This window comes from Emys orbicularis, chromosome 6, assembly GCF_028017835.1.
Source record: "Emys orbicularis isolate rEmyOrb1 chromosome 6, rEmyOrb1.hap1, whole genome shotgun sequence".
Lineage (NCBI taxonomy): Eukaryota > Metazoa > Chordata > Testudines > Emydidae > Emys > Emys orbicularis.
In genome coordinates this window covers 134,056,753-134,077,370 of record NC_088688.1, presented here as the reverse complement: position 1 = coordinate 134,077,370, position 20,618 = coordinate 134,056,753, and positions in this window count along the sequence as shown.

The following is a 20,618-nucleotide window of genomic DNA, read 5'->3' as shown; positions in this document are numbered from 1 at the left end:
AAATATTTTGCAAAACAGAATTTCTATCCTTTAGAGCTGTGCACCTGGACGTCTTAGAGTACTATTCTTACTTTGAGGCATTTTACTCCTATTTTGCACAAACATACTTGACTGCACACGACATAAGGCTGCGAAGAATCAGATCCCTTGAATTTCTGTCCCTGCTCCAAAAGCTGTTTTACTTCAATAAAATGTTGATACCTCTTCAAAAGTAATTCATAGTAACGGGGATAAATCCCCATCTTTGAATAAGCAAATATTTTAAAACATGGGTCTAGTTCTTAGCCCCAGTATAAAAGAAGGATTGCACCACTGAAGTCAATGGAATTTCACTAGTGTAACATAGGTGTATGTGGGGTCAGATTAAGTAATGATAATACACTAGTAATAACAGAATTTGATACTTGGATGCAATAGATTCAATTCCTAATCCTAAAGAAATCTGGGATCAGAACAACCACCCTCCTCCCTAGGAAACCTTCTAACAGAAATTAGTCTAACTGGTCCCTCAGAAATCTGGATGATGGTTCAAGTCATTCAAAGTAAATAGCCCATCACCATTAGAAACACAAATAAGTATAACTATGGTTAATCAATAATTTTCCAACACATTATGAAACAGTTTTTTGGGGGGACTTATTCAAACTTAGCCTCACTTTAATTACATATTAAAATGTGCAAGAATGATGCCAAACTTCTGATCTAATTTAATTTTCCAGAGTCTGGTTGGAGCATCTTGTTCCCCCAGTGATGAAAAGAAACTGAGTAAAAAGTAACCCTTTTCTTTTGCCGGTTGCCAATCAGTGTTCTGAATGTCTCTCTTATTTTCAGAAATCAGAAAAAAAAAAGTGACAGAACACAGAAAGGCATTTGACAGTCCGCTGGCCACAAGCCAAGTGAAGAACTGAGAAATAACCAGAGTCAGCTTTAGTCAGCTACTGGGTTTATACGCTGCTTTCATGTGCTGCCTATATCTGCCTAACAAGGCCATCCTTCCATGTGGAAGGAGAAGCTCTAAAGTTCCAGAGCCTTTTGAAGGTTCATTTTTTCCTTTGAAGGCTTTTTTCTCTCCTCCCTGCTACATCCTCTATAAGGGTGTGACTGGGGTCCCAGTAGGGGCCAGCTGTGGTCACTCAATTAGGGTGAACTGCAAAGAATGGGGCAGACAATCCCCATAAAGCTGGTGGATATTCCAATATTTAGATTTTCCAGGCCAGCATAAAACAGCTTCTTTATTATCTTACTGGTTACTCAGAAGTCCAAACAACACAGTTCCCTTAAGGTGATCCAGCCTCAGGCCTCCATCCAGATACCCATGTCAAATATGATAATTTCTAAAAATCTTATTTCATCATATAAAAGAAAAGGTTCTACCAATCCCAAAGGTTTGGACACATTACCTCCCAGGTTACTGAATATTCCAGATCTTACCCAAATACACACTACAGCCAATTCTTATTAACTAAACTAAATGTTATTAAAAAACAAAAGAGAGAGAGCAGCAAAGAGTCCTGTGGCACCTTATAGACTAACAGACGTATTGGAGCATGAGCTTTCGTGGGTGAATACTCACTTCTTCAGATGCATGTAGTGGGTAATACGAAGTGGGTATTCACCCACGAAAGCTCATGCTCCTATACGTCTGTTAGTCTATAAGGTGCCACAGGACTCTTTGCTGCTTTTACAGATCCAGACTAACATGGCTACCCCTCTGATAAAAGAGAGAGAGTATGGTTAAAAGATCAATATACATACAGACGTGAGTTCAATTCATTGAAGTGCAGATTCATAGCAGAGATGGTGAGCTTTGTAGTTGCAAAGAGTTCTTTCAGAAATAGTTCATAGGTTATAGTCCAATGTCCAAATCTCATATTGAGGGCGTACCAGCATAACTGGGACCTCAGTCTTGCGACTCAAACTTCCTCTGATGAAGCTTAAGCAGATATGAGATGACAGAATCAGGGCCTAAGGATCTTTTGTATAATTTCATGTCCTCTTTGACAAGTTGGGAATTCCTCCGGGAACAAAAGGTAATTAGAATGACTTTGAAGGAGGTACTTAGCTATAGAATTAACATAAGGCATTTTGCTTGTTCCTCCACCATTCATAGATTATTTGCTATACATTTCAAAGAGAGATGAATACAGCGATATCCTGTGTTTACAGTTCATTTAAATGCTAGGATGTTCTTTTGACCTCTGAATTATCAGACTACAGCATAGACAGGGACTGTTGATTACATTGTCGACCCTACTCATACGTATGTAAATACACAAAAACACAAACATTATCTCCCCACATGTCTTTTGAGAGTTATTTATTTTGCAGGATGTTTAACCCTTTCTGGCCATGCGTCACAAAGGGTCTATCAGTATAGTTTCAATGTTTGTAAAATGTACAGGTAAAACCCAATGTACCAAATGACCACCAGACAATAAGTAATATGTTCCATGCTCATTAAGGAAAATCAAAAATTTTAAAAGAAAATGATAAGAAGAGGAAAAGGCCATCTGGCCCCATCTGCCTCCTCCATTCCTTTGGTTGACCATAATCCCAGCTTCCTGTTTTTCCACCATGACCTTCAGTCTCTTTCTTCTCAAGAAACAAATCTAGATGCCTCTTGAACTCATTTATACTCTTGGCTTTAATCTCCTTCCTAAGTAATTCATTCCACATGTTTATTCCATTGATTTAAGTGAAGTTATGCTGATTTGCACCAGCTGAGGATCTGGCCCTTCTATGTGTATGCCTCTCCATTTTGTAAACCCTTACAAGTGTAACAAATAGATCTCTCCGCTGACTTTACCAATCCCCACCATGATATTGACAAGCATCAACAGAGGCCAAGGACCGAACAGACATGAAGAATGAGCTACCCAGTCTCTACCATAGATGGTCTCTCCAGACCTGAGAGGAGTCACATGGAAAGAGGCATATACTACTGTTCTTCATGCTTTACCTGCTCTGTGGATAGAAGGCTCCAGACAACAATGTGTTTAATCTGGCTCCTTTCAGGAGCAATAATTTGTAAGCAACAATATTTATTATGACATATGGCAGTGCTCTGCAATATCCTGGACAAACCTTACTGAATTAAGTTTATGTATCATTATAGACCAGGGATTATATGTAATTCCATCGGGGAAAAGGGACCACAACTCTCCAGGAACCAAGAACAGTGAGGGGTAATTAGGCAAATTCACTCAGGTTGTAACACCTCCTAAGAGATACTCCCACCTGGAAAGATGTGCACATACTGGTCCAAACTGGATTCTCTAGAGAACCAACAGACAAAGAACAGACTTTTGTATAAACAGCCTGAGTTTAAACTGACCCAGGGCCTGCTTTCTGCTCCAATAAATGGACAGGACCTTACGTCCAAGGGATGCCCGAATTTTATAGGTTCTTTTGTTGTTTGTAATATGTTTTCTCTGTCATGCTTTCATCTTAAGAATAAATGTGCTTGCTTAGGAAAAGCTGTGTTGTATCTTCTAACTGTGGGCAATTATGCTGTGTATAGCCTGTGAGGAGAAGGCAAAACAGGCCTGCTTAGGTAGGCTGACTTGCTGAGAATATCACAGTGTAGGAGGAAACTGTGAGGGAGAGAGTCATGGGCCTCTACCCAAGAGAGGTGATGGCTGAGGATCATGGGCCCTAGAGTGGGTGCCCTTGGTGGACCATAGAGGAAGAAAACAGGTGCAGTTGCCCTGAATTGTGACAATTGTTCTCACATGGTTCTGAGTCGACCTCAGGGATCAAACCTGGCTGCACTCACAATGTTCCTGTTCTTGAGTTGGGCTAAAACAAATTCACTGTTGCATTTAAAAAGAAATCAGAAACAAATCAGAAAACCAGTCATCTGCAAGGGAACAAGACAAATATTGGGGATCAGAGGCAGTCTGCAATAACTGGGGGAGATGCACATTTAAACATACATACAGGTAATAGGATGGACATTTGACTACAGAAAGTGCTATTCTTCTCTGAAAACTGACTGTGTAAAACTGTTCTGTGTGTATTCAGATTTGTATATGTTAAGTGACTCATAAGAACAGCCATACTGGGTCAAACCAAAGGTCCATTTAGCCCAGTATCCTGTCTTCTGACTTTGTGACTTTGTCCTCACCCACAACTATTTCACATTTGGGGACAATATATACCTTCAAGTCAGCGGCACTGCTATGGGTACCCGCATGGCCCCACAGTATGCCAACATTTTTATGGCTGACTTAGAACAACGTTTCCTCAGCTCTCATCTCCTAATACCCCTACTCTACTTGCGCTACATTGATGACATCTTCATCATCTGGACCCATGGAAAAGAAGCCCTTGAGGAATTCCACCATGATTTCAACAATTTCCATCCCACCGTCAACCTCAGCCTGATCCAGTCCACACAAGCGGTCCATTTCCTGAACACTACTGTGCTAATAAGCAATGGTCACATAAACACCACCCTATACCAGAAACCTACTGACTGCTATACTTACCTACATGCCTCCAGCTTCCATCCAGAACACACCACACGATCCATTGTCTACAGCCAAGCTCTAAGATACAACCGCATTTGCTCCAATCCCTCAGACAGAGACAAACATCTACAAGATCTCTATCAAGCATTCTTAAAACTACAATACCCACCTGCTGAAGTGAAAAAACAGATTGACAGAACCAGAAGAGTACCCAGAAGTCACCTACTACAGGACAGGCCCAAAAAAAAAATAACAGAACACCACTAGCTGTCACCTTCAGCCCCCAACTAAAACCTCTCCAGCGCATCATCAGAGATCTACAACCTATCCTGAAAAATGATCCTTCACTTTCACAGGTCTTGGGAGACAGACCTGTCCTCGCTTACATACAGCCCCCAAACCTGAAGCAAATACTCACCAGCAACCACACACCACACAACAAAAACACTAACCCAGGAACCTACCCTTGCAACAAAGCCCGATGCCAACTCTGTCCACATAGCTATTCAAGTGACACCGTCATAGGACCTAATCACATCAGCCACATCATCAGGGGCTCGTTCACCTGCTCATCTACCAATGTGATATATGCCATCATGTGCCAGCAATGCCCCTCTGCCATGTACATTGGCCAAACCGGACAGTCTCTATGCAAAAGAATTAATGGACACAAATCCGACATCAGGAATCATAACATTAAAAAACCAGTAGGAGAACACTTCAACCTCTCTGGTCACTCAGTAACAGACTTAAAGGTGGCAATTTTGCAACAGAAAAGCTTCAAAAACAGACTCCAACGAGAAACCGCTGAACTTGAATTAATATGCAAACTAGATACCATTAATGTAGGCTTGAATAGAAACTAGGAATGGCTGAGTCATTACACAGATTGACTCTATTTCCCCATGTTAAGTATCCTCACACCTCTTGTCAACTGTCTGAAATGGGCCGTCTTGATTATCACTACAAAAGTTTTTTTTTTCTCCTGCTGATAATTGCTCATCTTAATTAATTAGCCTCTTAGAGTTGATATGGCTACTTCCACCTTTTCATGTTCTGTATGTATATATGTCCCCTTACTATATGTTCCATTCTATGCATCTGATTAAGTGGGCTGTAGACCACGAAAGCTTATGCTCAAATAAATTTGTTAGTCTCAGGGCCGGCTCTACCATTTTTGCCACCCCAAGCAAAAAAAAAAAAAAAAAGCTGCCTGGACTGTGCCGCCCCAAGCATGGAGGCAGGGCCGGCTCCAGGCACCAGCGGAGGAAGCACGTGCCTGGGGTGGCACAGGCTGAGGGGCGGCATTCCGGCCATTCTTGGGGCGGCTTCTTTTTTTTTTTTTTTTGCTTTGGCAGTTCGAGCGGCTTCTTTTTTGTTGTTGTTGCTTGGGGCAGAAAAAATGGTAGAGCCGGCCCTGAATGGATGGAATGCCACCCCTTAGCATGTGCCGCCCCAGGCACGTGCCTCCTCCGCTGGTGCCTGGAGCCGGCCCTGGTTAGTCTCTAAGGATACGTCTGTACTACCCGCCGGATCGGCGGGTAGTGTTCAATGTATCGGGGATCGACTTATGGCGTCTCGTCTGGACGCGATAAATCGATCCCTGAATCGACGCCCGTACTCCACCTCGGCAGGAGGAGTAAGCAGAGTCGACGGGGGAGCCGTGGCAGTCGACTTGCCGCCGTGAGGACGGCTAGGTAAGTCGAACTAAGAAACTTCGACTTCAGCTACGTGAATAGCGTAGCTGAAGTTGCGTATCTTAGTTCGAACCCCCCCACTAGGGTAGCCCAGGCCGAAGGTGCCACAAGTACTCCTGTTCTTTTTGTGGATACAGACTAACACGGCTGCTACTCTGAAACCTGTCTTCTGATACTGGCCAGTGCCGGGTGCACCAGAGGGAATGAACAGAACAGGGAATCATCAAGTGATCCATCCCCTGTCGCCCATTCCCAGCTACTGGCAAACAGAGGCTAGGGACACCATCCCTGCCTATGCTGGCTGATAGCCATTGATGGACCTTTCCTCTGTATCTAGTTATTTTTTTAACCCTATTATAGTCTTGGCCTTCACAACATCCGCTGGCAAAGAGTTCCACAGGTTAATTGTGCGTTGTGTGAAGACTCAAATAAGTTTTCTTTCCTATTAGTCCAGCAGAGTCCACACTGCTCAGAGAGAGCAGACTTTTTATTCCAGCACATGCATTTTATCCAATCACATACACTTATGCACACCTAGCCATGTCAGTGAAGTTGCACAAGTGTGGAAAAGGGCACAATTTGACAACAATGAGGATACACAGGTGTAACTGAGAGGCAAATTTGTCTTGCAGGACATTTATTGCTGCAGACAATGTGCCATGTAAGATGGAAAATGCCTAGGCTTGACTATTAGAACCTAAACTGCGCTTGAAGGAGGGAATCTTTTTGCTTGCCCAACTGAGCACGTTTTCTATAGTGATCTCAGGGAGACAACAAACATGATCCCTCACAGTGGAACTTTTCCGAGTAGCACTGTTCTTTGAGGAAGTCACAAGCCCTGCTGTCAGAGGGATGCATTGGGCAATTAGGCACAGCCAATGGAGGCTGCCCAGGCCCCTCTGTGGGCTGGTGCATAAGGGGATAGAACCACCACCTGGCTGTTTCTCTCTGTCCCCGTTTGAGGCTCTGTGTGCTTCCAAGAGAGTGGAACAGAAACAGCCTGCTCAGTCCCCAGGCCACAGGGGCTGTAATTCTGGATGGCACTTGCACAGGCTGTGCAAGGCCAAGGGCAGTCACACCCACCGTGAACCCACCTAGTGATCACACTCAAACTGGCCCAAAGCTTGTCAATGCCACATAATGAGGAGCAAGGAGCTCTCAAGTTCCACTGATGAGGCTGACGGAGCACCTTGTTAGCTGTCCATGTGTTTGGCTTGTGGAGGTTGTAGTGGGGCTTCTACTGGCATTGCCATTTCCCCGTCGTCTACTCAGTGTTTTGGCTCTGTTTGGGGTTTAGAGATAGCACTGGGTGACGACCCCCTCTGGTGTAAATTGGCATCGCTCTATTGAAGTCGATGGAACCATTGCCGATTTGCACCAGCTGAGCATCTGGCCTACTTCATTTAGCTTGAGACGGAGGAAGGATTTGGACTAAGACTGTTCACTCGGCATGGCTGCAGCAGGTGCTGTAAATCTCCAGGTTAGAGACACCTCTTTGCATCAGGTTTTTTCCGTTCACTTGTTCTGACAGCGAAATACAGGGAAGTAACAACGATTTTCTTTACATTTTAAGAGTTGCCCTGCTTAGCTTAGAAACACAACACAGACACAGACCTAGTGAATTGTCCACATCAGCCCCTTGACACCTCCTCCTGCAAATGACACTGTTTGCTATGGAAAAACAATTAACAGCAGGGAATGAAATTTGCTCTCTCTAATCTGTGTAGTGATGAAAGCTCCCCTACTGCATGCTTCTATTTTTTGAACCATTCAATCCTGCCACTAATCCTCTGCATTCTTTAGAGTATGATCATTGATTTAACCACCATAAGATGTAATTATATTGTCCGCAGGTATGTTTGTTACATCCCACGCTGCCATACCTTCAAGGCCATTGAGTAATTACTCCACAACATGGAATGATTTGCGTGAGCATTTAAAGCTGTATTACTGCTGGTTTTCAGATGCCCTCTTGCTTTCTTCTCCACATCGCATAGGAGACAGTTCAGCAAGACTGTCCCTTACAGAACTCAGACCACTTTGATAAGTGACAAGGACACACATGCAGGTTTGAACCCCAAAAATTTGGATCTCAAAGGTTTGGGTATTGGAATCCAGATCAGAATTTTGCAACCTAAAGCTCAAAACAGCCGTCACCCATTTGCACTTCCTGTGTGCTTAAAACTTTCAAACACATCACGGCACTGTACCCAGCTTCTGGCTTCCTGTGCTCGGGCATGAATGATGTAAAGAGCATCTCTGCATACCCAGACAGGAAGATGTGCTTCTCTTGGCATCATTTACTGGATGGAATCCTGAAGCTCTGGATGGTGGTAATGAAAACCTCTGCTTAAAAATGCCCTAGGTCCTGCTCCATAGTGGTTGACTTTGTTTGCATCAGCAGACAGTATGAATGCCTTTCTCTCCCAAGCTCTCCGCTCTCTTTCACACACTTACACATATATAGCAGCACTGTTACTTTCCAGAGAGAAACACCCAAATAAGGAGCAGATCCTGGTGCAGGGGTAGGAGGGCAAAAGTAATGCTCCCCCGCCCCCCATGCATCTCTGCATAAAGGCTTTCTGGAACCCAGTGGGGTGCAGCTCCTTGCTGGTGGGGTGGTGGTGGGGCTGTAGCTCCAACATGCACACCCCAGGAGATTTCAGGAGGAGTTTGGGCTGAATCCTGGGGCTCCAACTACGGCGTGGTTTCTCCTCACCCCCCTGCAGTGCACAGGCCACAAGCTGGCCCTACATCAGGCTCTGACTATAGACTGCCTTGTGTTCACCCTTCTTCTGTTAACAGAGCCGCCCAGAGGATTCAGGGGGCCTGGGGCAAAGCAATTTTGGGGCCCCCTTCCATGAAAAAAAGTTGCAATACTATAGAATACTATATTCTCATGGGGGCCCCTGTGGGGTCCGGGGCCTGGGGCAAATTGCCCCACTTGCCCCCTCCTCTGGGCGGCCCTGCAGCTAGCTTCTTAAGGGCTTGATTCTATAACCCTTACTCATGCTGAGTTGGGCCTTGCGCTGCAGAATAACCCCATAGAAACCAACAGGATTGTTTGTGGATTAAGGTGCTGTGTGCTGTGAGCCTGGGTGGCATACACTGGGTGAAATTCCTCTCTCTGTTACACAAGTGTAAACCAGAGACTCCATTGACTTCAGTGGCGCCGCTCACATGAGTAAGTGCTAATCAGGGTGAGTCAGGGTTGTAGAATGAGGTGCTAAACCTGCCGAATGGTGTGGAACTGTGTGTTGGAAACAACCACACCTCCTCTGCTGGGATCAGAGGAAAGGGAACTCTTACTGCTGGGGCCACAATGTTCACCCCTTCATTCCACAACCCCTCCACCCCCCCGCCCCGCCCCGGTATATTTTGACTCAATCAGTATATAGATGATCTCAGCTATTAACAGACAGGGCCGCCCAGAGAGGGGGGGCAAGTGGGGCAATTTGCCCCAGGCCCCGCAGGGATCCCCATGAGAATATAGTATTCTATACTATTGCAACTTTTTTTTATGGAAGGGGGCCCCGAAATTGCTTTGCCCCAGGTCCCCTGAATCCTCTGGGCGGCCCTGGCTAGCTGAGGAAAGCTGCAATTGTGAATCTGAAACTAATCCAAATTCATGTAAAGCCTCTTGCTCTTACAGGCGCTCCCTGAAAGGCAGTGGCAAAGCCCGTTGGCAGGACAGTGCTGCTCCTTGTGTGATGTACCTGTTCTGTGGGCGCATGAATGATTCCAGTCTTGAGGGCAGGTGACCCAGCAACTTTGATTAGCATTAAATGAGCATGAAAAGTTGTTTTTTAAATGCAGCATTTGTTCAGTAAAAGCTGCAGCTCTTTCTGACGGCATGGATGGGCTAAGGAGAAAGCGAATCGACTAGGGAGGTGGATATCATATCTAGGTATGCTCCATGGGGAACATGGAGACCTTGGAGGGAGCGTGGGCTATAATGGCAGAGAGAAAGGAGGGTCAGGGCAAAACTGGGAGGCAAGATCAAATCAGTATCTTAGATGCCTATATACAAATGCGAGAAGTATGGGTAATAAGCAGGAAGAACTGGAAGTGCTAATAAATAAATACAACTATGACATTGTTGGCATCACTGAAACTTGGTGGGATAATACACATGATTGGAATGTTGGTATGGATGGGTACAGCTTGCTCAGGAAGGATAGACGGGAAAAAGGGAGGAGGTGTTGCCTTATATATTAAAAATGTACACACTTGGACTGAGGTGGAGATGGACATAGGAGACGGAAGTGTTGAGTCTCTCTGGGTTAGGCTAAAAGGGGTAAAAAACAAGGGTGTCTACTACAGGCCACCTAACCAGGTGGAAGAGATGGATGAGGCTTTTTTTAAACAACTAACAAAATCATCCAAAGCCCTAGATTTGGAGGTGATGGGGGACTTCAACTATCCAGATATATGTTGGGAAAATAACACAGCGCAGCACAGACTATCCAATGAGTTCTTGGACTGCATTACAGACAACTTTTTATTTCAGAAGGTTGAAAAAGCTACGAGGGGGGAAACTGTTCTAGATTTGATTTTAATAAATAGGGAGGAACTCGTTGAGAATTTGAAAGTGGAAGGCAGCTTGGGTGAAAGTGATCACGAAATCATAGAGTTTGCAATTCTAAGGAAGGGTAGAAGGGAGTACAGCAAAATAGAGACAATGGATTTCAGGAAGGCGGATTTTGGTAAGCTCAGAGAGCTGATAGGTAAGGTCCCATGGGAATCAAGACTGAGGGGAAAAACAACTGAGGAGAGTTGGCAGTTTTTCAAAGGGACACTATTAAGGGCCCAAAAGCAAGCTATTCCGCTGGGTAGGAAAGATAGAAAATGTGGCAAAAGACCAGCGTGGCTTAATCACGAAATAACGCATGATCTAAAAAATAAAAAGGAGTCATATAAAAAAGGAAACTAGGACAGATTACAAAGGATGACTATAGGCAAACAACACAGGAATGCAGGGGCAAGATTAGAAAGGCAAAGGCACAAAATGAGCTCAAACTAGCTACGGGAATAAAGGGCAACAAGAAGACTTTTTATCAATACATTAGAAGCAAGAGGAAGAACAAAGACAGGGTAGGCCCACTACTCAGTGAGGAGGGAGAAACAGTAACAGGAAACTTGGAAATGGCAGAGATGCTTAATGACTTCTTTGTTTCGGTCTTCACCGAGAAGTCTGAAGGAATGCCTAACAGTGAATGCTAATGGGTAGGTTTAGAAGATAAAATAAAAAAAGAACAAGTTAAAAATCACTTAGAAAAGTTAGATGCCTGCAAGTCACCAGGGCCTGATGAAATGCATCCTAGAATACTCAAGGAGCTAATAGAGAAGGTATCTGAGCCTCTAGCTATTATCTTTGGAAAATCATGGGAGACAGGAGAGATTCCAGAAGACTGGAAAAGGGCAAATATAGTGCCCATCTATAAAAAGGGAAATAAAAACAACCCAGGAAACTACAGACCAGTTAGTTTAACTTCTGTGCCAGGGAAGATAATGGAGCAAGTAATTAAGGAAATCATCTGCAAACACTTGGAAGATAGTAAGGTGATAGGGAATAGCCAGCATGGATTTGTAAAGAACAAATCATGTCAAACTAATCTGATAGCTTTCTTTGATAGGATAACGAGTCTTGTGGATAAGGGAGAAGCAGTGGATGTGGTATACCTAGACTTTAGTAAGCCATTTGATATAGTCTCGCATGATATTCTTATCGATAAATTAGGCAAATACAACTTAGATGGGGCTACTATAAGGTGGGTGCATAACTGGCTGGATAACCGTACTCAGAGAGTAGTTATTAATGGTTCCCAATCCTGCTGGAAAGGCATAACAAGTGGGGTTCCGCAGGGGTCTGTTTTGGGACCAGCTCTGTTCAATATCTTCATCAACGACTTAGATATTGGCATAGAAAGTACGCTTATTAAGTTTGCAGATGATACCAAACTGGGAGGGATTGCAACTGCTTTGGAGGACAGGGTCATCATTCAAAAGGATCTGGACAAATTGGAGAAATGGTCTGAGGTAAACAGGATGAAGTTTAACAAAGACAAATGCAAAGTGCTCCACTTAGGAAGGAACAATCAGTTTCACACATACAGAATGGGAAGAGACTGTCTAGGAAGGAGTATGGCAGAAAGGGATCTAGGGGTTATAGTGGACCACAAGCTAAATATGAGTCAACAGTGTGATGCTGTTGCAATAAAAGCAAACATGATTCTGGGATGCATTAACAGGTGTGTTGTGAGCAAGACAAGAGAAGCCATTCTTCCGCTCTACTCTGCGCTGGTTAGGCCTCAACTGGAGTATTGTGTCCAGTTCTGGGCACCGCATTTCAAGAAAGATGTGGAGAAATTGGAGAGCGTCCAGAGAAGAGCAACAAGAATGATTAAAGGTCTTGAGAACATGACCTATGAAGGAAGGCTGAAAGAATTGGGTTTGTTTAGTTTGGAAAAGAGAAGACTGCGAGGGGACATGATAGCAGTTTTCAGGTATCTAAAAGGGTGTCATAAGGAGGAGGGAGAAAACTTGTTCACCTTAGCCTCTAAGGATAGACCAAGAAGCAATGGGCTTTAACTGCAGCAAGGGAGGTTTAGGTTGGACATTAGGAAAAAGTTCCTAACTGTCAGGGTGGTTAAACACTGGAATAAACTGCCTAGGGCGGTTGTGGAATCTCCATCTCTGGAGATATTTAAGAGTAGGTTAGATAAATGTCTATCCGGGATGGTCTAGACAGTATTTGGTCCTGCCATGAGGGCAGGGGACTGGACTCGATGACCTCTCGAGGTCCCTTCCAGTCCTTGAATCTATGAATCTATGAATATGGCCTTCATCACCGTAGCATGTAATCATTAATGGATTCTCATCTTCACCATACCCTGGCGAGGTAGGAGAGTGCTATTCTCCCCACAATAGCACAGGGTAGATGATGTGACTTGCCCAGGGTCACCCAGTAAGTTTGGCCCAGATTCTCAAAGATATTTAGGCACCTCTCTGGTTCTTTAAGCACCAAGCCCACCACTTAGGAACCAGTGACATTTTCAAAACTGCTGCTCAGTTGTCTCCTAACCCCAAAGGTGCTGATGTTTCTGCCACTTGGCAGTCACCACGCCACCTAAGCCCTGATGCTGCCCCACAGCTCGTGGGCAGCTCAGCGCCTTAGCTGAGGACATAGCTCCAGAGGCCCCAAAGCAGGATTCTCGAACGAGGCAGGAGAATGCCTAGCTCATCAGCAGGGCCCAATCTGGTAGGCGTACTCTGAGCACACTTAAGATCTGCCACCTGTCAGGCCCCACAGCAGGAGGGCCAGAGGCAGCCTGTGACAGGAGGGGAGGCAGCAAAGCACCCAGACAAGGAGCACAGGGAAACATAGGGCGAGAATGAGAGAGGTATCAAGCATGAGCAGGAGATGATATTGGTCGCTAGGGCATGTACTACATTAGCGGCTGACCTAGGTGAGGTACCTAACTCCAGGAAAGAGTTTGCAGCTGAGGAGCCACGTGGCGGGAGCTGTCTATCTCTGGCCTGTCAGCCAGACATAACAAGACAGTAGCTTAGGCACCCCTCACTTTTTCCCACCCCCCTCCTAGGTACTTCACTCCTGCTCGATTTGGTGACTCCCTGCCCAGCTCACTGACTTCTGAGGATCCCTTTCTTAGATGCTTGACTCTCCCCATGCATTGTATGTTGAGCCTGGGCAGCTAGCGCTGGGCTGAGGGTGGTGCTGGATGGAGGCCGCTTAGAGGTTAGGTATTGCAACAGGGAGAGGACCAGTGCCGAAGAGATGGAAATTGACCCCAGTCCTCCTGAGTGTATCCATGCACTATCCCGCCCACTCGACTATCCTTCCCGTCCTAAGCACGGCAATTCTGGAAAGTGGTGAATAGAGTGTGTGACTGTTTTTAATCAGCACTTCATGCAGCTCTATCTTATTTTAAAGCGTAGTCACCGAGACCAGCTGTGCCACTGACACAAATAATTTGAGCTCTTCAAATTGCCGTTTAAATTTGACATAATTTCCCTCCTCCTCCCCCCACCCCATATCTACTCATTTGCAAAATGGTTTAAAGTAAGGTAACATTTTGTGGTAATGGGAACCAGATGAATTTATAACTGCTGTTTGTAAAAATAGCCGAGATGGCCCATGCGGTCAGGAGGAATCTGTGCACATGAAAAATAAGAAATTGCAATGAAAATGAATGGAAAGGAGCCTGCAGATGTTATGGGCTGGGATTTGTCAAAATAACCTAGGGGGCTTAGGTGCAATTGACTGGGGGTTCAGCATCTAACTAGGGAGGAGCTCCCCGTAAGCATCTGCAAAACTACCTCATTATCCTCTTTCCAATCCCTCTACTCCTTTGCCACGATGCCTCCAGAAAACTTGACAGTGATTAGGCCCCTGGTGTAGACCACTACCTAACATTGTGACCTATATTGTCTCATCATTTCTTTGTACTCCTGTTGTTGGTCTGGATAGGGCTGTTGTCTCTTGTTTTATACTTAAATTGTCAGCTCTCCACGGCAGGACCATCTTTTTGTTTGTACTGCTCCAAGCACAAGGGGAACCTGGCCCAGGGCTGGGGCTCCTCTGCACTATGATAATATACATAATAAATTAATAATAATTAAGGCCCTTTGAAAATTGTAGCCATATGGTCTTCTTCTAGTGCCACAGTAATTAAACCGGCAAACGAGTAAACAGCGATGACATTTGCAAGTCCCAACAGCTTTCTGCAACTCAGTTTACAACATAATAACAGTGGGGTAATTAAATGATGAAAAAGCTATTCTGGCCCATTGTTAAGAGTTGGTTCATTACTGAAGTGAGATTTTAGAGATTTTTATCAGAGTTTAGATTATGAAAAAAAAAGAAGTGCTTGGGTAATGATTGCATATGAGCGAAGTAGGGCATGCATCTTAATTGCTGTGATACGATTTCATTGCTTGCTATTGTCAGATCAGCAAATGAATGAATTAATTATGGGCTCACTGTAGCTGACCTCAGGTTTCTGTTAAAATGAACCTGCCTCACACAGCTGAGTATGTCCTTGGGACAGAGCCCTAGCTGTTGTACATTGGCATCTCTCCATTGACTTCATGAGAGCTATATCAATTTACAACAGAACAAATGTTCTGCTTCGGCTGATTTTGTAGGCTGATGTACAACCCGAGGGTCCAGTCTATAGAGGAGAATGAGAGGATGAGGCACACAAACGAAAACTCCCATGAAGTGCCATGGCAATAGAGCCAAACCAAAAACATTTTTCGCTATTCTAATTTTCTCTGAAAAATCTAAAATTTTCATGGGGAAAAAAGAAATCTTATCAGCTCTTGATCTGGCCTATTGGGACTTAAAAGGAAATAGGGCTTGCAGGAGCAGGTATACAGTTTATAACATTTTCGGAGGTGCCTGAGGATGCAAGGTGTATTATAAACCTTGATCATTATTAATTATTCAGATTATCAAGGTAGTGTATGAGAGAATCAATTAAACTAAAATCCTGTGATGTACAGGAAGGGTATAGTTTTCCTGAAGACCTACACTACAAGCAGTTATGCTCAATGATATTTTATACTAGCACAGAGTCTGTTTGTATGTATACCATGGAAAACATAGGACCAGATCCTTGGCCCTCCCTAAAGTCCCTTTGCACCATTCCAGCAGTGCAAAGGGGATTTAATGCTGCCCTAAACGGGCCACTGTGGATTCCCCTGCCATGGAACATCTTGGTGGCCTAGTCAGCTTTATCCCACTCTCTCTTATGCCTGCAGGCTGTTCCAGGAAGGAGTGCACTGCATTCTGGGAATCCTAGGATTGTGGAACACTCCATGGGGATCCTCTCCAGCTGACATAAGTTAACTTCTCTGGCTATTCTATCTTGGGTTGGGGGCTGGCCCCCCAGCCAGCTCCAGAATCAGGGGCGTGAGCTGAACACAGCTGAGAATTGAGCCCATAATGCTGAAGAGGAATATTTAGGCAAACAATATTCAAAACAGTCATTATCAAAGTTTCACTCTGGGTATTATGCAATAAAATGAGATCTGTATAACACACAGATAAAACTGAATACCGATGGGATTATAAATCCTTTGCCTTGAAGTATAGCATGTTGGCATGAAGTATGAATGCTATTACAGAAGAGTTATTTCATTGCATGACAATTGAAATAAATGTTGTAGAACCATTTACATATGTACCTTTGGGTCTTATAGCCCCCTTACTTTGATGGGAAGCAGGCAAAATATTTTTCATAACTTTGAAAATCTCTTTTTTATAAATCTCTTTAAAAATTGAAAGTACAATGTGTTTCCTCACTATAATCAATCTTTCTCTCACTCACACAAACACACACACACATTGGTTTGCTGTTGTAGGGTCACACGTGAATGCTAAAATCTCGTCACTTAGTTTTGTTCTGAAAAATAAATGAAATAATTACTCTGAGAACAGATTAGAGTAAAAGAAATTCAAAACATTTTGTGTGGATTTATACAGGGGTTACTCACAATGAAAGGATTCCTTAGATTCTAAGTTTTCTGAGGTTGGAGACTGTCTTTTGGTTCTGTGTCTGTACAGTGCTTGCACAAAGGGGTCATAGTCTGTGATAGGTCTCCTGGGCACTCTGAAATACAAACACATAATAATAATAATTAATAATGAGAAAATCTAGAGCAAGATATAGGCCAGGGACTGAATACCAGATCTCCTCATCTTCCAAGGAGGGTGGGGTGCAATATTTGACAACACTCCATGAAGTGTTATATTACAGCTAACATTGGTTTACATTTTTCTGTTGAATTGTTTTCTATGGAAAATGGCTTTTTGTACAAGGGACATTTTCATGAAAAAGTCTATTTATGCTGAATTTTTGTGGGGAGGTCAGTTTTTCAACAAAACAAAACATTTTGAAGAAAAATCTTCTAATTTTGAGAATTAAGGTTGGGCACTCAGCTTTAGGTACCAACATTTTGAAACATGCAAAAGAGTATGGGGAGGAGGGATAGCTCAATGGTTTGAGCATTGGCCTGCGAAGCCTAGGGTTGTGAGTTCAATCCTTGAGGGGGCCACTTAGGGATCTGAGGCAAGATCAGTACTTGATCCTGCTGGTGAAGGCAGGGCACTGGACTCAATGACCTTTCTGGGTCCTTTCCAGCTCTATGAGATAGGTATATCTCCATATTTTTATATTATTTTTTATGATTTAAATGGAGAAAAAAATATGCAAACAAATTGAACAGTTAAATATCTAACTACCCATTTAAAATACACAAATTCTATTTCCGTGCACAATTCAAAGAGTTGAGGGACAGCTGATCAAATCTTTGCAATCAATTTTTTTCCCTACAACAATGACCTTTTTTGAAAGTGAAAATATTTTTCAGTGAAAACAAAACCAAGACATTTTGGCTCTGGTCAGAAAGTTGTCAGAAGTTCACAAACAACCACCTTCCTCCAGTTCCCACTTCTTTGGAAAAGCAAAAGTTGAGTACATTCCTACAGAAGCTGAAACACTGTGAGGTTGAATGAACTTTCTGAGTTCAGCTTCTCATTCAATGCCCGAGAGTTCACCCCTCAAGGACAGCAAGCAGAATACATTTCAAACTCTATCTGAAAAAGGTGCACATTCAAAATGTTAGGCAATGCCTTGTGCCTGAGAGAAAAATGGCTACTTATTCTCTGCAACATCTAGTTCACTTGGATAAAGGAGGAGAAGGAGAATATGTTAAACTGGATTTTTGTACTCATCTGAAATCAAGTTTGTGCACAATTAAACTAGAATTGGAAATAGGCAAATTATTTTCACCCAGTAATTTATTCAATACATTTAGTCTTTTTTCTCTGTTCAAAATATGTGGAAACGCGTCAGTTTTAACAGATGTGTTAGTTATTCCAGACTGTTGGATGAATATTTTTGGACCATATTTCAAATTATGAGCCACCTGTGAGCTATTCAATTTCACACTGTCTTTCACTATTAGTTAGTCATTATTAATGCTGTGTGATTGGTCACATGGTATTACTGTTTCTGACCTTGACTGGATGAGTGAAACTTTTATAACAAAAGGCGGAAGATCAAAGATATTCCAAGATGACATAGGGACCATATCCAGCGCGAAACACACATTCCATGAACATTCATGTGGAACGAAAAATGACCATGAACAATTCCTTCTGTGAACTGTGGTGTATTGAACATTTCATTGGAATTGCAAGCTATTACTTGAAGAATGGGGGCGTTTCCTGGTTCTGCTCTGCAGTGAAATATCTGAGAGCACCCTGGAAAGAATTCGCTTAAGGAAAGGTGTGCCTCACTGCCTTAGGGAGCAGACGGCTTTGTGTCTCTCTGTTTTAGGGTTCTTGTGTGTAATCGTTCTGAATTCTAAGAAATAAATTAGTGATCCATTGCAGCATTACAGCAAGAGTATTTATATTTTATCTAACTTCTCTCTGTATGCTGTGAACAAAATGTAACCCTTCTGCCAGGCCAAGTTGATAGCAGCAAGGGCCGGGTTCAGTACATAGGGGTCCCTTCCCAACAGCGTGACACAGAACCAGCTCGAGCCCCCACCCAGTGACCTGGGAAAGTCTTACACACACCCCTGGGCGCCTCGAAGAGGCAATACTTCCCCTCTCGCAAGCACAGAGCCTCGGTGTAGCAGAAAATGTTTAATAACATGAGGTAAACGACATAGCATTAAATTGGGAAAACACCACAACTAGAGTTCATAGACCCAACCATGAGCAAAGACCCACCCCAGCAAATTGGGCCGTGTCCTTTCCCGTTGGTTCTTGAAACCAGCAACCCAAGAATCACCAAAGTCCCAAAAGTCCAACAACCCCAAAGTCTCTTGGGTCCAGCAACCCAAGAATCACCAAAGTCCCAAAAGTCCAACAACCCCCCAAAGTCTCTGTCCCTGGTCAGTGCAGCCCCAGAGTTCATGGGGGGGGGGGGTGCGCAGGGTGTTAAGGGGCACCTTACGTGATCCGAGACCAACCGGCCAGCTCTCCGTGGGGTTCCGCCGCAGCCTTCACCACGAGCCGCTCCATTCCCCCTGCTGTCCCGTGAGCTGCTCCTGCCGTCCCATGAACTGCTCTGCTCTGCTCACCGACCTGTGAGCCGCTCGGCTCCGCTCCACTTCAACTGTCCCTTGGGCCGCTCCAACCGTCCCCGCAAGGCTCCGCTCTGCCAGCTGCTCCTCCAGCTGCTCCGCTCACCGACCTGTGAGCCACTCAGCTCCGCTGTGCTCCAACCGTCCCCGTGAGGCTCCACTTGGCTAGCTGCTCCTCCAGCCATCCCCGCAAACTGCTCCGCCAGCCGCTTAGCAATAGAGCTTCAGGCTCCCCCACTAGTTAACACAGCCTCAGTGATCTCAGCTCTTAGTAACTTTAGCTCTTTTGTGATTTCAGCTCTTAGTGATTTCAGCTCATAGTAGGGGAGCCCCAGTGCTGGTGCACTAGTGGCCCAAAGTGAACTCAGCTCAGCAGCCTGTAACTAGACTCCTAAGGGAATCAAAGTTAGCTCTGACATTCAACAGTGGAGAGAGGAGAAGGTGCAATTGGTGTTTCAGGCCCACAAAAGGGACCCACACCACCAGGTACCAATACCTGCCCCCAACCTCTCTCAATTCACTGGGTTTTGTAACCCATGCCCCTTGACAAGCAAATGCTACTTAGGTAATGGTGAAGGACTCACTCAGTCCTTCTGTCATACAACAGTTCCACTGGCCTTGATTCACAGAATCAGGGTAACAAAACTTTATTCTTCCTGCCCCAATAACAGAGAAACTGGGGATCCCACACCAGCCAAAGTAACCACTTTCAGTTGCTGTTGTTTCATGCCAGGCGAGTGGGTGTGCCTATGCAAACAAGATCAGCCCCTGGAGTTCTTTTCCACACTCGACATAATTCACCACCAGATGTCAGGGTAGAGCTCATCCTGACTCTGCTTACAATAACATGATTGTTTGTGAAAAATCACTAGAAAAGTTCACAAATCAGGCTGGTCAACATTTTTCTGTCAAAACTGCTTTTCAACAGTTTTTTTGACTAACATATTTTTTCACAAAAGGTGTCTGCTTTCTGCAGACAATTTCAATTTTTTTGTTGAAAAAACAGAGTGCCGGAAAACCTAAATATTTCAATTTAGAAACACTGTGGGGCCTCATGGGATTATAGTTCAATTTCTTCATGCCCCCATTCTCCTTTATCAGCCAGGCACTACGAAACATCTCCCAGGAGGCAACCCAGCTAGGGAGTCCCATGATGAACCTCTTGTTTTGTCAGCTGACTGGGATGAGGGTGGTCTAGCCTAGTGGCCAGAGGGGGCAGAGCCATAGTCAGTCATTGGGAGCCAAAGCCAGGAGGTAGAAAGTGGATACCAGAGCCAAGGGTCGAGCTGGAATCCATAGTCAGGAGCCAGAGTGGAAGGTCAGA